This window comes from Trichechus manatus, unplaced genomic scaffold, assembly GCF_000243295.1.
Source record: "Trichechus manatus latirostris isolate Lorelei unplaced genomic scaffold, TriManLat1.0 scaffold00037, whole genome shotgun sequence".
NCBI classification, from domain to species: domain Eukaryota; kingdom Metazoa; phylum Chordata; class Mammalia; order Sirenia; family Trichechidae; genus Trichechus; species Trichechus manatus.
In genome coordinates, this window is record NW_004443973.1 from 4,407,379 (window position 1) to 4,428,199 (window position 20,821).

The 20,821-nt window shown below is 41.4% G+C and overlaps 1 protein-coding gene across 1 annotated transcript in view; it reads left to right on the forward strand.

Annotated features, from left to right (window-relative positions):
• The first annotated feature begins 1,328 nt into the window (after window positions 1-1,328).
• ZNF385B (zinc finger protein 385B) overlaps window positions 1,329-20,821 on the forward strand; it is a 439,136-nt gene continuing 419,643 nt past the window's right edge. The window contains exon 1 of the mRNA XM_023730519.1: window positions 1,329-1,417. The gene's annotated coding sequence lies outside the window, so the exon portion shown is untranslated. The remainder of the gene's footprint in view (window positions 1,418-20,821) is intronic.

Here is a 20,821-nt window from a genome sequence, read left to right on the forward strand (position 1 = left end):
TCACGCTGGTACCTCAGGTGTGCTGGCGCCTGCAAGAACCCTAAATTCCAAGGTGGGTAATAAACACAACCTGCTCCTTGAGAAAGTTCTGAGATGGTGTGTGTGTGTGTTTATCGAATCTCAAACCCACCCTGGAGGGCAGCCTTGGCTTTCGCTGGACGCTAAGATATTTACCCTGAACGATTATGCCAAGACATTAACAGCTGCTGGATTAATTATTGATGGAGGAGTTAGTGTCCATCAACTGAGAAAAGAACCAAAGAATAATTTAAAATCATCTGGTCAAAAAGAGAGCTGTATAACACAGTGTTCTCGTCATTTATTACTCTTGAACTTCTCCCCCAAAGAAGTAATCTCAGAAAATGCTCTTTTAAAATTATTTTTCCTTTCCCCTTAAATGTTTCCTTTCCAAAGGCTCTCCCTTTCAAAACCCAGCACCTTGGCTATGTTTGCACTGTTTTCAGAAGATGCCCTACATCAGGGTAACCGATGACATGTTTTTGTTTTAAAAACTTAAAGAAACACGGAAAGGAAATCTGAGGAAAATGAGTCCCCCCACCCACAAGTCCTTCAGATCCACGGAGAGGCAGTTATGCCTTCAGCGCTGCGGGCCTTCCCGGCTCCGCCAAAAATGCCCAGGCTGCTCCGTGTGGTCTGTGAACGAAGAACTGGTCAAAGAGGAAAAACAAACAGTTGGTCTGACGATCTCCAAGAAGGGTTTTCACTCTGCCTTGACTAAATTTTAAACATCCGCCCAATCGCACCGCTTCGCATCGCGGTTTGGGGACCTTTCTGCGGTTGCCAAGAATTTTTTCAGAGACCTGATCCCCGAGGCCGAGGACCACGCCTGAGCCCCCGGTCGGACAGAGCCTCCTCTCCCTCTCTGTGCGCGCACGTCTCGAAAGGCGGGATTTAAAGGCAGCGATGCTGCTGGAGACTCTGCAGTGTCAACGAGCCCCCGAACGGTCCCGCCTCATTCGCCCTGGTGTGTGTGCATCGCAAGTCCCTTCCTGGTAAACCGTCACCAGATTCAGCGCACGGGAGTGGCGTCTGTGTTCAAATCCACGGGTCGTCGGCCAGGCCAGGGGGCCGGGCGGGCTGGTGGGCCAACCGAGCGTAGCCCAGGGCCAGGCGCGCCCCACGGGCTCCGGACACACGCCTCTCACCTGGGCGAGGCCCGGCGCGCAGGCGCTTGGGCGGGGACCGCGGCCGAGCGCTTCAACCCTGCGCCGGCAAGAGTTGGACAGTTTCGGGGCCGCGCCGGGTCGAGCTGTCGCCGTCGCCACCGCCCAGGCTGCCGCAGATTGCGGGAGAGCTTCTGCGGAAAGCCTCAGCGCAGCCCCGGCGGGACCACCGCAGCCGCCAGAGAGCGAGCAACAGCTCTTTGGCTGCAGGAGCCGGTGCCCCGCGCGCCAAGGTAAGCTCCGGGCGCCCAGCCCAGCCCGGCGGCCCGGGGGCGGGCGCTGCCTTCCCGCCCGGCCCCCGCCCGCCTAAGAGGGGCTAGCTGATACCTGGGCGCGCAGCGTGAGAGCCAGGCCGGGACCTCCCCTCCCGATAGAGTTTGCACTTTGTCCCACGGTACCACTTGTAGAGGGGACGCCCAGGCGCCGCTCCCCCGGGTTACGGAGGCGAAGCTCCTACGAGCTCCGGGAGTTTAGGAGTGGGCGGTGGACGCTAGAGGGGCGGAGGAGTGCCCAGTGCAGGCTCCGCTTCCGAAGGACGGAAGGGGAGGATGAAGAAGGGGAAGAGGACAAGGAGAGTGCTCCCCTGTGGTTAGCCGCAGCGCCTCGCCACCTGGGCTGGGAAGTTTGATGTTTGACGTCTCCCTCTTCATTACAGGAAAATGGGTAGTTTGGGGACGGAGGTGTGGGAGGAGGGTAGCAGTCGAGGCTTAGGGACCCGGGAGGGTGCTGCAGCTGAAGGAAAGGGAGATACACAGGCGGTAAGGCAAAAAGGTCTCCAAAGTTTGTACTTGATTTGAGCCCCGAGGGGCAGCCCAGGCTACCAGGCGCTGGGTGAAGGTTGAGGCGCAGGGTGGGAGGACACTGTGGGACTGCGGAAGGGATGAGAAGGGAAGGGGGAGGACCATCTGCTCTACCACTGCTACGTGCGGGGGCCGGTGGGGAGAAGGGAGAGCTGGCAGGACGCTACTTCCGCGACTGCTTCCCGAGGCTCTGGAGGACAATTTTAATAGTGAATCTGGAAGAGGAGTGCTGTGGGTCCTTCAAGAAAAATAAACTGCCAACAAACACCTCTCTCCTCCCAGTGAGTACAGAATAAAAGCAATTTTGGAGTGCTCTCCAAAGTTCTTGGATTGGGGACGTCGTCTTCCTTTTCATACAGAGATGAGGTTTGTAGTTCTCCTTGGTTTTGCTTTGCTCAGGAGCATCACACCAAGGTGAATGGAAACTTTGTCAAGATGTAGCAAAAAATACTCAAATAGAAGAAACAGAACATTTAATCTGTGTTTTAGAGTTCAGCCTAAAGCTTAGAAACTGGCAGATTTTGCATACTGTGAAGCTACAGGAAGTACATTTATCAAATTAAAAGGAAGCCTTTTCATAAAGTCAATAAGCTGCATTTAGAGAAAGGTAAAGGTTTTGGCTTGAAAGAGCACCTTTTAATATTTCAAGCACCACTTTCACTGGTTTTCAGAATCCTTTTATTTTGATGCCGTATGTGTATTAAGTGTGTGCTGCCCTTTCCCTACAACAGATAAATGCTATTATAACATGAGATACTGCATTGCAAATTTTGTTGTTAAGTGAGGTTTTTAAGGTGAAAATATGTTTATTTGATCAATATTGGTGGCAGTTCTGGTTCTGTATTTCTATAAATCAAGTATTTGTGAATTTATAATTTGTACTCCTACCCATGTCCAAAAGTCATTTGAGGAAGCTTGGGATGAAAACCACAAATCAAATAGCTATTCTTGTAGATCACCTTGACCTCTCTTGGATGCATTTGTAGTAAAATGCTTTTCGGAAGGTACATTCTCATAACAAAGGAAAAATTGCTATCCTCTCTGGAATCATCCTGGTGATAGAAATGTTTTTGCAATGTAATTTCTTAGGTACTTTATTTGTCAGGCATTATATCACTTTATATTATATAAGTAATGATCTCTGTATAGAAATTTAATGCACTAAGTAGCATCTATATTAAGGAAAACAACACTGATATTTTACAGTATTTTAACAATATACATATTCACAGAACAAACAGAAAACAATGAATTTAATGTATCCCTCTTGAACCGAGGCAGAAAGAAAACCAGTATTGGTGTTTCTTGTACAGTCAAACCAGAGAGGAACTGCTGTTAGTACTTGTCACCCAAACATTGCCCACTAGTCAGACCTGTCAGCTGTTGGAGGATAACTTTTCAAAGTGTAATTATTATATGAGTATCAACAAAGTGTATCAGATGTTCTTAGCATTCTTTTTCTCAGGTTAGTGACCTGGCTTAGATTAAAAAAAAAAAAAAATCCTTCAAAACAAACACAACTCCAAAATGTTAAATGTCTCAATAGAATAATGCTATATGGAGATGGGCACCATGGAAGAGATGAGGGTCTCAAGTCCTTGGATTGGCCCCCACTTAAACTCTCTTCTGCTAGCTGAGTTTGAAGATGTCAGGCTATTGCTTGATTTTTAGCAGCAGCAATTTGTAGTAAAAACATGAGCAATTAGCTGACTTCTCACAGGAGTGACTCCTTCATTTGTGAAAATCTTTGTTCACAGAAATGAAGAGCAAAATTGACTTTCTGCCCTTCCCATGTCTTCAAAGATCTGAAGAACAGTGAATGAGTATGTTTGTTTGTCCCAACTTCTCATCACTTTTTATTTGCTTCTTTTTTTTGTTGTTGTGACTCTCCCCACCACTGCCACCATTTCTCCATCTCAACTTTGCCACCCCTGTTACTGCCCCTGGAAACCCTGGTGGTGTAGTGGTTAAGTACTATAGCTGCTAACCAAAAAGTTGGCAGTTCGAATCCACCAGGCACTCCTTGGAAACTCTATGGGGCAGTTCTACTCTGTCCTTTAGAGCCGCTATGAGTCGAAATCGACTTGACGGCAGTGGGTTTTTCTGTCCCTACCCTGCCCTTTCTTTTTTTTTATTCTGAAGATCTCTTTGGATCCTCTTTGTTTATAGATTATCTCCTTTTTGCTGGTTTGTATTTTACTTCTTACTCAGTGGCGTCTGTTATTAGTACTAAATTATTTCTTCCTTAAGTGACACCTCAACCCTGCTTTCCCTCCTTAATTCCATAGCTGCATTTTGAACCACCTAAGAGATGGCTTTATATTATTCTCAAGTGGTCAAATCTAACAGATCTAAACGAAGAGGGGGCAACTCTCTTTGTCAATTTCCATATTTCTCCTAGTCACCCAGGATCTTCCCACTATCTTTGCCTTCCACAATATAATTTACTGACAAATCCAATAGACTCCATCTCCACAATGTCTCATGAAGCCTGCTTCTCCATCTTTCTGTTTCCATAGATACTGTCTTCGTTCAGACTCTTCCTCTTTTTAGATTACCATGATGGCATCCTGACTAGTTTCCCATGTTTCCTATCCATTTTACATTTCATCTGCAGGATAAGCTCCCAAAGGCAGAGCCAAGCTCAGTCACTGGTTGATAAGCTTTTCCCCAGTGGCCTACCAAATCATATACACATCTTCTCTCTAACATTTAAGACCCTCTTCATTCCAGCCCAAAGTAGTTCCACATTTTTTACTTTGATCCCATTGATTGATTGATTCATTTGTTTATTAATTTATTCAATTAATATTTGAGTGCCTACTACATGCCAGGCATGGCTCTAGGTGATAATTTTAGAAGGGCCCTATGTGTTGGCTCAGTGATGTTTTTCAAGGTTTTCTTTTTTAACTGTGGAATTGATTTTTAAAATATCTTATGTGGTTGAAATGGGGGCCCAGCAATACCACCACCTCCCATCCCTACCTTTAGTAGTCTCTGAGACATCATCAGTCAGTAGTCCCCTTGAAACAGTTTGAAAACCACTGCTCTAAGACTGAAGGCACTGCTCCTCTAACACAGCAGGACTCTGAGTTCTGCATCTTTGCTTATGCTGTTCCCTCTGCCTGGAACAGGGCCTCCATCTCTCTACAACACTTTCTATCTGTCAGAGTCAGCACAATTTGCTACATGCTTCCTTATCTCCCTCTGAACTCCATCATTTGCTGCTCCAAACCCTGTTGCATTTTGCTTGACCTCCTCTTGGAGCACATATCCTAGTGTTCCTCTTATTTTTGTGCTTGCTGCATTGTCTGCTAAGGGCTCTGAACCAACCATACCTAACCTCGGGCAGTCCATTTCCTGAAGTATCCAGGCCTGGCATATTGTTAAGGTATCAAATAATTTAATAGGTTAAATTCTATCTAGTTCTCTAGTCCCAACTTCTGTAACAGTTTTTTCTTTTTAAACCTCAATTTGGTTCTTATAGTAGAGCCAGTGCTTCTCCATCTTTAACATGCATATAAATCAGGAAGAGATCTTATGAAAATACAGATTCTGGTTGAGAAGCTCAGAGATGTGGCATGAGATTCTGCATTTTTAATGGACTCCCAGATGCTGTTGAAATAGCTGATTCTCGAACTACAGGCTGAGTAGCAAGATAGATGATATTTAACAGGTTTGGGGGTTGTGGCAATCCCTGCCTCTCTGCCTGGTGATTTTCTTACAGTTAGTGTTTGCTTCATATTACTTTCTATTTTGAAAGTGCTTTAGGCCTTGACATGCTTCCCAAAGCTGAATATAAGGTTTGGTTATTTCCTTGTATTTTCCCCATATTTTAATGCTACATTAATTCACTTGCTAGTTCTTCCTATTATATTTTTCTCTGGCTAGTTATATTGCTTTGTTATGTATTCCTTCTCATTTTCCCATTATTTGCAGATTGTGGCTGTTCTCCTTTCTTGTTTGACTTTGGCTTTTTTTCTTTGCTTTCTCTGGTTCATGAAATTCCCCTCAGGTGCCTTGGCCGACTCTCTGCCCCACCCATTTTCTGCTTCCAAATTTTTTCAGTAAAGGACCACTGAAATAGGGCACAGGAGATTCAAGCTCTCATTCTGCCTTTACTGTTAGCGTGAGACCTGGGGTAAAGCTGTTTCTTTTCTGTGCATCTCAGCCCAGATGAGGAGGGTGTGGATTACACAAATTCCTTGTCTACTGCAGCACTAAGATTTTATGTGGGATTGTCACGTTAGGGCCGAAGGAGCAGGTTAGGAGAGGAAACGTGGCTGGTCTGAGGATCCCGGTGTTGGTGCATGCCACAGTCTGGTGTTCCTGTTTCAGATTCCAGTTCTAGATGAACAGTTTAACTTCTGTTGTTGTTCTAGCAGTAGTTAGAGAAATACTTATATTTCTTTAAAAAAGAAAAAGTGACTATTCCTTGGTATCCTCTAATCCAGTTGTTCTCAACCCTGGATTCACATTAGAATCATTTTGGGAGCTGTAAAAATAATAGCAATGCTCTTAGCCCATTTCTAGGGAATGATTGAATGATTTAATTTATCAGTATTTTTTAAAGCTCTCCGAGTGATTCTCATTTTGAGTCTGGGTGGAGAACTGTAGTGTCTGGACTTAAAGGCAGTGTCACGTGGAGGTTGAAAACATTGGCACTGGAGCTGGCCAACCTGAGTCTAAGCCTGGGTTTGCCACTCACTAGCTTTCAGAGCTTGGGGAGTTTACTTAACTTATTTGGGCCCGATTTTTTCATCTGTGAAATGGGTTGACTTGATTGTTGTTAGGAATACATGAAATAATATTTGTGGGGCCAATAGTGGAGTACTGTGCTAATTGTGGTTGTTCAGGAAATAGTAGTCATTGTTTATAATGATGACCATACTGTTACAACTTTATCACCCCCTGAGTCAGTTAGGGTTCATCTAGCCTTAGCAGAGTTAACACTCTCCCTTACCTTCTGTTCGTCTTCAAAACATTTGGCACAGTATAATCAGTTTGAAAGGAAATTTATGAGCATACTTTTCAGAAGTCAGTGAAAGAATTCAGGAGAAGGCATATATACTAACAAAAATCAATCACCATTTTATTTTTGATCCCTTTGGTGCCACATCAACTCTATGATCTCATAAATAGCAGATATAGATTAAAATAAATATAAACTGATACAAAAAGATGACCACGCTTTCATACCTACTTTATGAAAAATGATTTAGCTCTTTAATAAAGACGGTTCTGTCATCAACAAATAAAAAGGATTGAAATTCATGGGTCAAAGCGAGCATTTTATTTTGGAAATAAATATGAATGTGCTAAGCATTTACATTTCTGAATTTATAGTGTGAAATGGAATTTAAAAGTAAAAAAAGGAAAGCACACACAGAGATATCCTGCCCTATGCAGGCTAAAGCTAATCAACTTTTCTTCTCTTTTTGGCCGAGATTCTAGAATAGCCATTCAACTATTATGTTATCATTATATCAGCAAAACAAAGATTGCATAAATGGACATAACCAATATTAACTGAGGGCCTACATCCCATTTATTTTTTGTGTGTAAGCATCTGACAGTAAGAAAAGGGGTGCTCTCTAATTCTAGTGGGGCGAGCATAGGTCCCCAAACATGAATGTCAGTGGCTATTATGCTTTTGTCCTTTGCATGTGAAAGAATTGCAGATGTATACTGTTTCACACCTTTTTTTCTTGGAATAAAAAGTTTTATTTCTCTATTGCTTTTGAGCAAGACAGTGAGTATTTTTCAGTTAAATCTTCACTAACCATCTAATGTTTATTTTCCATACTGTGATATGTACTTTTTTACGAAGAAATTAAGAAGAAACTGTGGAATTTAAATAAAAGTACTTATGAGCTGAAGTAAGAAAAGGCCCATTGTGAGATACTCAGCTATTTCTTTTAAGTCTTTGTTTCAATACACTTGTGTTGAGATTGTGTAAAATTCTACAGAGAGCTGTGATTTTCGATGTGTACTAGTTAAAATAGCCAGTCTGATGGCTAATCTGTATCTTGGTTGTCTAGTGGTGCTGTAACAGAAATACTACAAGTGGATGGCTTTAATAAATAAAAATTTATTTTCTCACAGTTCAGGAGGCTAGAAATCTGAATTCAGAGTGCCAACTCCAGGGGAGGGGTTTGTCTCTCTGTGGGCTCTGGAGGAAGGTCCCTGTCTCTGCAGCTTCTGCTTCTTGGTTCCACGGAGATCTCCATGTGTCTTGGTGTTTGTCTTACCCCCATCTCTCTCTCTGCTTGCTTTGTTTAATCTCTTTTTCTATCTCAAAAGAGATTGTTTAAGATACACCCTACACTAATCCTTCCTCAGTAACAGAACAAAGACAACCCATTCCCAAAAGGGATTATAACCACAGACACAGAAGTTAGGATTTATAACATATTTTGGGGGTCACCATTCAGTCAATAACAATCTATTAAGTAAGATTTTCCTAAACTAGAGGCTTGAACGTTTGGTCGGCTCATATTGGTTGCAAACCAGGGTTCAGATTCTAATTCATCTCAGGCTAAATAGATAGCTATTTCTGTGAAATATTCGGTAGGGATATGGACTTGACTAACATTCAGTCAAACAGAATCATTAAACCATGTATTTAGAGTTAAATGGGATCTTGCTGTGAAATCCTTATTGATAATTTAGGAAAGTGAGACCCAGAGAATTTATAGTATTTAAAATTTGAGCCTAGAGAAATTAAACATTATAAGTAAAAGTAAAAAACTTCTGATGTTAACATTAGAATTTAAAATGTCACAAAGAAATTGGATAGAATCTGTGATGTTCTCAGATTTGATACCTTGGAGCTGGGAAAACTTCTTGCAGGCTTAGGAAGAGGTATTACTGTATATGTTATGAAAAACCTAATGCTTAGTTTAAGAATACAAAGCATGCAATGGCATTGTTTGTGTCCAAGTAAACATAATTGTATGTAAACATATACATTTGCTTTAATATATATGAAATATTTTTATTTAAATAAATTGGTGATTGCACATGTTCTTAGATAATATCTGGAAATTCAGATTAAGTGCATCTCATTCCTTGAACTATTAAAAATGAGAAATAGTATAGTTTAATGGTTGAGTTCAAACTCTGGATACTTTGTAGATACAAATTCCAGATTTTCCACTTATTAGCTGTATAACTTTGACCAAGTTGCTTAGCCTCTCTGTGCATTAGTTTCCCAAGTCAAACGGAAAATGAGATTGTTGTCAGGTAAAGTGAGATAATACACATAACAGACTTAGAAAAGTTGCTAGTAGCTACAGTACCTATAAAGGTGGCTATTATTATACATTGTACATGTTAATTATTAATATCAAATACCTCTTGGGCACACAGATTTTTTTTTTTTTTTGCCGAGAGAACTTCTGCAGTTCCTGATTTTTGAATGTTCAGTTTGAAACTTACTCTGTATTTTTCACTGATACATTTTCTATTTTCTCATCCACTTTTCATTGTTTACTTTAGGAGAACGGTGAAATAAAAGAATAGAATTGTGAAGGGTAAGCACTATAAGAACTATTGAAAACTTATGATCATGTGAAGCACGGATGAATTTTTACTAACCAAGTATATAATATGGGCTCTAGGTTTTTTTTTTCTTTTAATTGTACTTTAGATAAAAGTTTACAGAACAAACTAGCTTATTAAACAGTTAGTACGCATATTGTTTTATGACATTGGTTAACAACCCACGACATGTCAACACTCTCCCTTCTCGACCTTGGGTTCCCTATCACCAGCTTTGCTGTCCCCTCCTGCCTTCTAGTCCTTGACCCTGGGTTGATGTCTCCTTTTGTTTTATGGGCCTGTCTAATCTTTGGCTGAAGGGTAAACCTCAGGAATGACTTCATTACTGAGCTAAAACAGTTTCCAGGGGCCATACTCTGGCGGTTTCTCCAGTGAGCTCTAGAATTTTTTGAAAGACCAAGTGGCTTAACACGTAACTTCTGCATGAATGTGCTTCTTGAACTGGAATGCTTGGAAGTGACCCAAATCAGAGGGTGAACCAGATATAGGAGCCAGCTTTATAACCAAGGTCTGTGTAACCTAGGTGGATTCATCAAGGGCACTGTCTTCTCAGGCAGCTGAATTGTAGTTGGATCATCACCTGGTTCCTCCTGGGTTCACAGGCGTTTATTTTAACATTTAAGTAGGATTTTCTAAGTTGGAATTCAGAAAGCAAAATAATTGGCAAGAGAAATATATAATTGGTAAATTAGATGCAGGATTACTATAGGCAGAGTTTGTGCATACATACTTCATTACTGCATATACGGTTCTTAATGGTCACTCTTACTTTCATAGGAATAAAATCTTAAAGACAAAGAATATGGAAGGTAAAATCTTAGTCTTGTACCTTTTTTGCATGGCTTTCTCCCTGTGTCCCATGCTTGTGGTCACCAGGCTATTTGTAAAAAGCCTAAGTACAGTGATTCTTGGACTTTAGCATGTAAAAGGATCCCTGGGAGCTTGCTCAAAATGCAGATTCCTGGACTTCACCTTTGAAGATTCTGGCTCATCAGGTATGAGGTGGGAATTGGGTATGTAAATGTTTTATGAGTATCCTAGGTAATTAACAGACCACACTTGGAAAACACTACTCTAGATTAGTGCTTGTACTTAACCCGGAGTGCACATCAGAATGACCTGTGGTTCTGAGTAAAAGTCCACTAAAGATGCCAAGCTCAGTTCCCCCATGCTACAGTAACAAGAGGGCACTCCTTCCTTTTTTTTTAAATTGTACTTTAGATGAAAGTGTACAGTCCAAGTTAATCTGTCATACAAAATTTCATATGCATATTGTCATGCGACACTAGTTGCAATGCCTACAATGTGACAGCATACTCCCTCTTTCCACCCAGATTTCCTGTGTCCATCCAACCAGCTCCTGCCTTCCTGCCTTCTCATCCTGTCTCCAGACAGGAGCCGTCTATTTGGTCTCGTGATCTGCTTGAACTAAGAAGCACACTCTTCACGAGTGTTTTCGTTCTAGGTTAACATAGCTTCCAGGGGCCATGATTTTGGGGGTTCCTCCAGTCTCAGTCAGACAGAGAGTACTCCTTACTTAAATTGCTCTGAGAGTCACCCATGCAGAGCTTCTCATGGATGAATTCTGGAGAACCAGGCTGTGTTCTTTCATTGACTACCCGCTTGCTTTACCCATAGGTTTTAGTCCACCATTGATCTGCATGGCAACGTAGACTGCTAGCTACCTACCTCAGTAACCATGGGAGCTTGTGATATACAGATTCCAGGGCCCAAACCTATGCCTATAAAAGGAAATGATGGTGAGAGGTGAGGTCTTGTTGGAACCAGCATTTTTTCCCTGGCTCCACAGGTGATAATTATGTCTGGCTGAAGTTTTCTAACCAATGCTCTATGGAGTTCTGCCTTTGCCTGCATGACTGACAGGTTCAGTCAACCCCAGTGACTTTGGTAACCACATTGCATACAGTGACTTTATGGCCAGTAATGAGACCACCATGACTACTGATTGTCAGCAGTGTCTCTTCCCTCTCTTGTCTCCATGCTTCTCCCTTTTCAGCATGCTGGGAACAGCCATTTGTTCTGTCCTTGTTGTTTTCTGGGGGGAAACAACAGGCTCCTTTCTCTGTGGTCTCTTCCTGTCTTCCCTTCATCCACAGCTGGCAAGGAGAGAGCAAAATTTCTGTGCCAGAAGCACAGATGTGATGGTATACATTGAAACTACTTCTGTCCTGGCAGAAAGACCCCTCTAAACCCTTTCAAATCCTTGAAGTCTTTCTTGCCTCACTGTGTATAGCTTACATAAGCAAGGTTTAAATTTGTTGAGAATTTCTCAGGTTCTCAGATCTGTTGTCTTCCTCTTATATTGCATTTGAAAAGGAACAGTATTGTGTACTCTTGGCTGGCATGGGTAACAGGCAGTCTGATCTTTAGAAATATTTGATTTCTTGGGATCATGTTTCTGAATTGTCAAGAATTATAAAGAATGATAGCAACAGAAATTGTTTACTTTGTATGTGTAACAGTTCTTCTAAGTCTTCAGATTATACACTTCAGTTGTTGTTGTTAGTTTCCATCAAGTCCATTCCAACTCATGGCAACCCCATGAGTGCAGAGTAGAACTGCTTCATAGGGTTTTCAAAGCTGTGGCCTTTTGGAAGCAGATTACCAGGCCTGTCTTCCGAGGTGCCTCTGGGTGGGTTCTAACTGCCAACCTTTTGACTGGTAGTTGAACACTTAACTGTTTGTGCAGCCAGGGACTCCTGTGCACCTCAATAGATCCATTTAAAAATGCAAATTATAGATTTTTATAACATTGCTATCTATGCTAATGAACAAAAATGAAATTAAAATGATCCAACATTATGTCATGACACTTCATTAATTATTTTTAATCCAGCAATAGGGTTCTATTCTGTTTAATATCCCTTTGTTATTTATGAAACCTCAGAGAGTGATTGAGGGTCAGGTGGCATAAACGTCAAAGGTTAGTCTGTCCTTTTTGTGGGGTCATGCTATGACTGAGCCCTAGGTTCAGCCTGATTCAGTCCTCATAGATGCCAAGTTCTTTCATCAACAACAAGGAAAGTGTGAATGGTAACTGAAGGGAGCAGGGGTTGATGAAAGTGAGTGATTGGCAAAAAGGTGTACCTACCAAGAAAGTGATAGAACCAATCAAATTAAATGTGAGAAGGAATTCTGCGTGTGGGAGAGAACAATGTCAAACCTTATGGATTTTCTGAAGAGGAAAATTACTGGCTACATAGCAAGTTTATCTTCTAACATTAAGAAGAAAATTTGAAAGGCAACATCTGAACTGTTCCACCATATTATGGTGGTTATTTGAGGGGCCCTCTGCGGGATGGATTTGTAATGGTCTGTAGTACCGGTAAGGAGCCCTCGTGGTGCAGTGGTTAAGTGCTTGGCTGCTAACTGAATGGTCGGCATTTCGAACCTACCAGCCACTCTGCAGGAGAAAGATGTGGCAGTCTGCTTCTATAAAGATTTACAGCTTTGGAAACCCTATGGGGCAGTTCCACTCTGTCCTATAGGGTTGCTGAGTCAGAATCAACTCCATGACAATGGGTTTTGGGTTTGGTAGGATCTGTGCTTGATTGGGAAGGTCTTACCATTCCAAAGAGATCTCCAGAGACTGGACCACCTCTTCATTTCTCTCCAGTCTTTGTATGACCATGAGAAAGCGTGCACTCCCGATCATGGTTTCAGCACGGGTTGAGGCTACTTTTAAGTGGCCTAGCATAATGAAAGACAGAAAGCAGAATCTTCGTTAGTCTCTCCCCACACCCATAGCTACTATTTTTTGACCTATATCAAGAGGACATGGCATGTGCCTCACCATCTTTTGCCAGATAAGAAGGCTTAGAGCAGACATGATAGCTGCGTGCAAATGCTTGAAGGGATGACATGTGGACAAAGAAGTTGATTTATTTTCTGAAGTTCCAGCAGGCACATCCAGATTCAGTGGGTGGGATTGTAGGGAGCAGATTTCAACTCAATATGAGAAAGAGTTTTCTAATGATTCATATTGTCCAGTAATGAGATGACTGCCTTAAGGTTTCATGCCCACTCTAGCTGAAAGTATGTGATGGATGATAAGATCAGCCACCGGAAACAATGTATAAAGAATCCCTGCATGGAGTGGGAGCTTGATGGGCTGGTCACTACCATCTGTCCCCTCTCTGCATTATTGATAAAATAATTTGAAGAATGACTGTAGGAGGGGAAGAACATACATAAGACAAAAAGTAGGAGAAGAGGTCTTCCTGGATTCTTTAAAAGATGAAAGAATAATTGCTTCAATTATTATTCCAGCTTTTAAGCACATTGTATTTATTGGGTACCTACTATGTCTTAGAACATAATCTCACTTAAGAGCCAAAGGGCACAGGCCCCAGTGTGTCCCCTCTTAGCCAGAATTCTGCAGTTGTTCTTCTGCTCCTCACCCAAGACTCCTGGGGGCAACTTTGTTAACATCCCACAGGCTGCCCCACACATTCTTCATACCTGAGCTAAACTGCTGGATAAATCGTTTCATGTTCCCGTATCAGTTTTTCTGTGTTTCTCTTACGTTGCTTACCCTATTAGATTGTAATGATCTGTTTATATTGATTTTTCTCACTAGATTGTAAGCTCCTTGAGAGCAGGCCTCTTGATTTATTCATCAGGTTAAAGACTATTCGAGTTTCTGGCAAGTAGTAAATACTTAGAATGTTTTTTGACTGAATATTTGATCATTCCTCCCATGAGCTCTTCCCTTTCCTAAAGAAATACATGGAACACTTTTTATCTTCAAATTGAGGAACTAAAAGGAAAAACACCAAAATATTCTTTCTCCTCTTCCTGACCCTACCTTCTCAAACCTAATCACAAATCTATCCTGTCCATCCTACTTTTAGGGGGAGAAGAAAGGGTTGTGAGGTGAATGAGGGGGGAAAAAAATCTCCCCAAAATTGGAGAAGGGAAAACTACCCCTTCCACAATTCCTTCTTCTCCCCAACTAGATGTATTGCCTTCAGCTGTTGAGGTCTCTGGCCATAGCACGAGCTATTATTATACGAAATATAGAGACAGCCAACTTAAAGATGAAGTTATTTTAATAAAAAATGGCAACTACTCATTATGTGCAGTTTGTTCTTTACAACCTGAACTTCATAAGTGGAGCCACTACATGGAAGGCTGAGGAGGAAATCCTGCTCCTGCTGTTAACAAGCTGTGTGGCTGGGCAAATCCTGTGACCACCTTGCTGTTCCTTCTTAGTACAATGAGGAGTTTGACAAGATAATTTTTAGAGGAGTTTGACAAGATAATTTTTAGCGCCTCAGTAAGGTCTTAAATTCTGTAATTCATAATCTCTTTTTTCCTTCAAACATTCCTAAAGTCCTTTTCCTCTACTTAGTGTTCTCCTAGATAACCAAGAGGCCAGAATGATACTGAGGATGGAAGTAATGGTGGATGTAGAATGGGAGGCAGCATTGGGATAAGATTGTGTTCTTTGTGATCTGACAGATCCGAATCGAATCCCTGCTGTGCGACCTTGGGAAAATTATAAACATTTGTAAGCTGAAGTTTCCTCTCCTGTAAAATGGGTATAATATTACATATTTCATAGGGTTGCAAGGACTTAATAAGATAATGTGTATAAATGTTTATCCTGCAGTAGAGACAAAATGAGCACTTGGAAAACAATAACTGCTATTATTTGGAAATAGTTCTCTTCTCTCTCTTTCCTTTCTCCAACCTGAAAGACACCCACACACAGTCCTGAAGAAGTTTCCTTGGCATGAATTTTGTTGTGCTCTTGAGCGTCATTTCTCATCCATCTAGCATTAGTCAAGGTCCCTTCCTGCTGAAGCATTACGCTCTTACATGTACAGTGGCTGAAAGAGTAACCCATTCAACAGTGGTTGGAAATATTTTAACATTTGCCTAGAAGATGCGTTACTGGGGAGATGCTGGAGGTGGTATGGGGTCGTATATCTTAATATCATATAATGTATCACACCCAGATAAAAATTCTTTTATTTGAAAAAGCTTTGACTGAGCAACGGTGACACAGCAGCACCTGAGCCTGACAATAAATAGACACCTTATAAAAATTTATGAAGTTCAGGTTGTAAAGAACAAACTGCACATACCGAGTAGTAGCATTTCTTATTAAAATAATTTCATCTTAAAGTCTGTTTTCTCCATATAGCCTATAATAATGGATCGTGCTATGACCACACACCTCAACAGCTGTAAAATTTTACATGGGCTTTTGCAATGGGGTGATAACTTTACGAGATGTGATTTTCTCATCTCACCAAATTAAATTATTTGAGATAGCATCCCTGGATGTAAAATTTTGGTCCTGAGTAAATCTTGTCCCTCTAAGACTCTGTGCAGCCTGCTAGTGGAGTGGAAATGGAGCATAATAAATCTGCCGTGAGCCTGTTTCCCTCCACACAACTCCATAATTCATTCTTTGCTTGGTACCCATCACTACTTTTTCTGACTAATCAGACTCCTTTCTGACTCCTTTCATGTGCAGTACATTCTCCTTGGTCCAGCTTTTGAGTCTTGGCATGCTCTGCTGCTCACACTTTTCTTTGCTAGAGCTGTGTGCCACCATGGACCCTGGAGCCAGCTGTTCCTGATTATATGGCAAGCAGTTACTCTGGTTGCATTATACTTTTTAAAAGATGGTCTACTTAAATGGATTAAAATAGATTAAAATAGAAGAGAGCATCTCTGGAGTACATCACTAGACCCAGTGAGTATTTATTTCAGTTAGTCTTCCCTGATTGTCCTCTGAGAGGCTAGAAGAGGGGTGACCTGCTATTAAAGTCACATGCTTCTTTATTCTAGTCCCTTCCACTGTATCCATGAGGAAAGCTTCTCTGTTGTTCCTGTGGCTTCTGTTCCTTGCCTCTGGTTAAAAATTAACTTGCCTTGGTCCTGTGGTACCATCGCAGTCTGCTGCCACAAAACTAAGAGTGGCTGCAGGTTGCCTGCAAAGGTCTTGGAAAAAGAGAAAGGTTTAGGAAAACTTTCTCCAAGGTGGAGTAGAGGCAATTACACTGAACTACGGATTAAACGCATAGTTTCCAGTCCTTTGTCCACCCCTAATTATGGATGGAAGGAGTACACAAAGTCACTGTACCAAAAGGAACTGGTTGACAATCAACCATTTCAGGAGGTAGCATATGATCAAGAACCAATGATACTGAAGGAAGAAGTCCAAGCTGCACTGAAGGCATTGGCGAAAAACAAGGCTTCAGGAATTGGCGGAATACTAACAGATGTTTCAACAAACGGATGCAATGCTGGAAGTGCTCACTCATCTATGCCAAGAAATTTGGAAGACAGCTACCTGGCCAACAGACTGGAAGAGATCCATATTTCTGCCCATTCCGAAGAAAGGTGATCCAACAGAATGCGGAAATTATCAAACAATATCATTAATATCACACACAAGTAAAATTTTGCTGAAGATAATTCAAAAATGGTTGCAGCAGTTCCTCGACAGGGAACTGCCAGAAATTCAAGTTGGATTCAGAAGAGGACATGGAACCAGGGATATTGTTACTGATGTCAGATGGAAAAAATCAGAGAATTCCATAAAGATGTTTACCTGTGTTTTATTGACTACGCAAAGGCATTCAACTGTGTGGATCATAACAAATTATGGATAACATTGCGAAGAATGGGTATTCCAGAACACTTAATCGTGCTCTTGAGTAACCTGTGCAGACACCAAGAGGTAGTCGTTTAAGCAGAACAAGGGGAAGGGGATACTGTGTGGTTTAAAATCAGAAAAGGTGTGCATCAGGGTTGTATCCTTTCACCATACTTATTCAATCTGTATGCTGAGCAAATAATTCGAGAAGCTGGACTATATGAAGAAGAATGCAGCATCAGGATAAGAGGAGGATTCATTAACAACCTGCAATATGCAGATGACACCTTGCTTGCTGAAAGCGAAGAAGACTTACTGATAAAGATCAAAGACTACAGCCTTCAGTAGGGATTACACCTCAGCATAAAGAAAACAAAAATCCTCACAACTGCACCAATAAGTAACATCATGATAAACTGAGAAAGGAAGGAAGTTGTCAAGGATTTCATTTTACTTGGATCTGCAATCAGTGCCCGTGGAAGCATCAGTCAAGATATAAAATGATGTATTGCATTGGGCAAATCTGCTGCGAAAGAACTTTAGACTAAGGTGTGCCTGACCGAAGCCATGGTATTTTCAGTCACCTCATATGCATGTGAAAGCTGGACAATGAATAAGGAAGACTGAAGAAGAACTGATGACTTTGAATTATGGCATTGTCAAAGAGTATTGAAAATACCGTAGACTGCCAGAAGAATGAACAAACCTGTCTTGGAAGAAGTACAGCCAGAATGCTCCTTAGAAGCAAAGGTGGCAAGACGTCGTCTCATGTACTCTGGACGTGTTATCAGGAGGGACCAGTCCCTGGAGAAGGACATCATGCTAGGTAAAGTAGAAGGTCAGTGTCTTAGTCATCTAGTGCTGCTATAACAGAAATACCACACATGGATGGCTTTAACAAAGAGAAATTTATTCTCTCACAGTCTAGTAGGTTACAAGTCCAAATTCAGGGTGTCAGCTCCAGGGGAAGGCTTTTTCTGTTGGCTCTGGAGGAAGGTCTTTGTTATAAGTCTTCCCTTGTTCTGGGAGCATCTCAGCACAGGAGCCTTGGGTCCAAAGGACTCACTGTGCTCCTGGCACTGCTTTGTTGGTGGTATGAGGTCCCCCTGTCTCTCTGCTCACTTCTCTCTTTTATATCTCAAAAGATTGGTTTAAGACACTATCTGATCTTGTAGATCTCATCAATATAACTGCCACTAATCCATCTTATTACATTATAGTGATGGAATATACAACACATAGGGAAATCACATCAGATTACAAAATGGTAGACAAGCATACAATACTGGGAATTGTGACCTAGCCAAGTTGGCAGATATTTTTGGGGGACACAATTCAGTCCATGATAGTCAACAAAAAGAGGAAGACCCTCAATGAGATGGATTGACCCAGTGGCTGCAACAATGGGCTCCAGCATAACAACAATTGTGAGGGTGGTGCAAAACCGGGCAGTGTTTCGTTCTGTTGTCCGTAGGGTCGCCAAGAGTTGGAACTGACTCGACAGCACCCAACAACAGCAGCAATTATTGCTGTGATATTGGGCAAGAGGTTTATCATTACTAACCCTCACTTTTGTCATGTTTAAAACAAACCGGTAGGAATAGGTGAACTTTAAGAGAGAAAGTTATATAAATTATGAACTATAAAGAGATGGAAGATTGACCTCTACTCCTTGCTACAGTTTAATTCAATAACTTGGTGTCTTAAGAATAATTTAATGGAACCTAGGACTTTGGAAGGAATAGTTATCAGGACGGTTGTGCTTTCCTGTTGGGCATGGTCCAGGGGCCTCCAAGAAATAGCTTTGTTAGAAGGCCAAGTTATCAGCTGAAGCCCTTGTCAGAGGGCAGGCACGTAGAGCAGCAGATTGTTGGGGAATATAAAATTGAAATGCTCAGTTGGATGTAAAACTGACAGCAGAAGCGAAGACATCCAGTTTGTTGGTTTTAGGGCAGGAGTTATTTTTGTGTCCTTAAATGATTTTAAAGACTATTAATTGGATAGTTCTTTAAACTTTTTAAGAATGCTTTCACCTGCATTTTTTTCATTCATGATTTCTTCAAATCCCTGAATTTGGTAAGAGCATTTATTTCTTGCCTAGGTTTTTGAGGAGGGAACTGAAGCACAGAGAAGTTACATAATGTGCCCAGAGTGGCACAGCTCAGTGGTGGCAGAGCAGGACTGGTGCCTGACTGAGATGACTGGACTTCTAGCTTTCTGTATTCTCCTGGGCCACACCACTCAAGGTTGCTCCATAGACAAGCAATATCTGCATCACTTGGGAGCTTGTTAGAAATGCAGAATCTTGGGCCCCACCCCAGACCTACTGAATCTCCACTTTAAATCTCCAGGTGATTTGTTTGCATATTAAGGTATGAGAAATACAGTAATCTGTTAGAGCCTCCTGCTTCCTATGAAGGTTCATCTCTGCTCCATGCTTCTGGCACAAAGTCAGGCCTTCTGGGTTTACTGAGAGGCTGGTCTGTAGAGGAAAACATATCAGAGGTGCCCCAGGACAGCTTCCTAGACTTTATACATGAAATAAAGCAGAAAAAAAGTTTTGTGTTTTTTTTTTTTTCTTTTCCAACCATGAGGGTGGTTACTTACAACCAAATGAATAAATAAGAAGGATATGGAATGCCTGTCTCAGTTAAAGGCCTTCTAAGGTAGCTGCTGGGCAGACCCTCTTCTAGGACCACCACCTTGTCTCAGCAAATTCCCACTTAATACTGTGCTAAAATAGCAAATGTAACAGGGCAATTGGACAACATACCTGATTAGACACTTGAATGATTAGAATAACTCAGATTAAATTTCATATCTCCTGATTCTGAAATAACTTCAGAATGCTAAGGCTGTTGGACCTTAACAGCCAAATTCTGAAAATAGCGATTCTAGCTGTTTTACTGTGAATATAGCTTTAAAATGTGAATATAAAGTGAATAACACCAAGTTGGGGACTTACAAGTGCTTTAATTGCTATTTAGATAGTAAGTCAGCAGCAGCTCCTCCGAGGAGATGATAGTCTGTAAGTCAGTGCTCATTCAGTACCTACCAAATACATCAGTGGAGAGAATATAGACTAAGAAGAAAACTTTTGAAGTGTTTCCCTTTGTCTTTCATCGCCTTGCAAAAGAACCAGTTGGCTTTATAAAAGTCCTGCCAGCCTCATGACATAACAACTCTTGATAGTGTCAAGATAATGGGAATGGGACAGACGGTAGCATAGATAGCTTTAGCATAACTCATTTTGCTGTATGATATCCGGGACCACCTGAAACATACCTTGAATTCTAGGGCACCTGACATCAAGTTGCAAATATAGGATAATGGATGATTTAGTTCTTGTATTTCCTAGGAGGTCTCTAGGATCCCCCAAAATAGTGAAACTCTTGCCAATTTCCTAGTGTGACCATCTGAAAGGGTCATTTGTGCACATGTTGCTTTGCACATATAAGCCTGGAAAATGGAACAAGAGCTGCAAATCTTTACAAATGTGGTTTGAAAAATACGGTGCATGTGCTCCTACAGCCTTTTTTTAAAAATTTTTTTTAAGGTTTACTTTATTTATTTTTTATTGTACTTTAGATGAACGTTTACAGAGCAAATTAGTTTCTCATTAAACAATTAATACACAT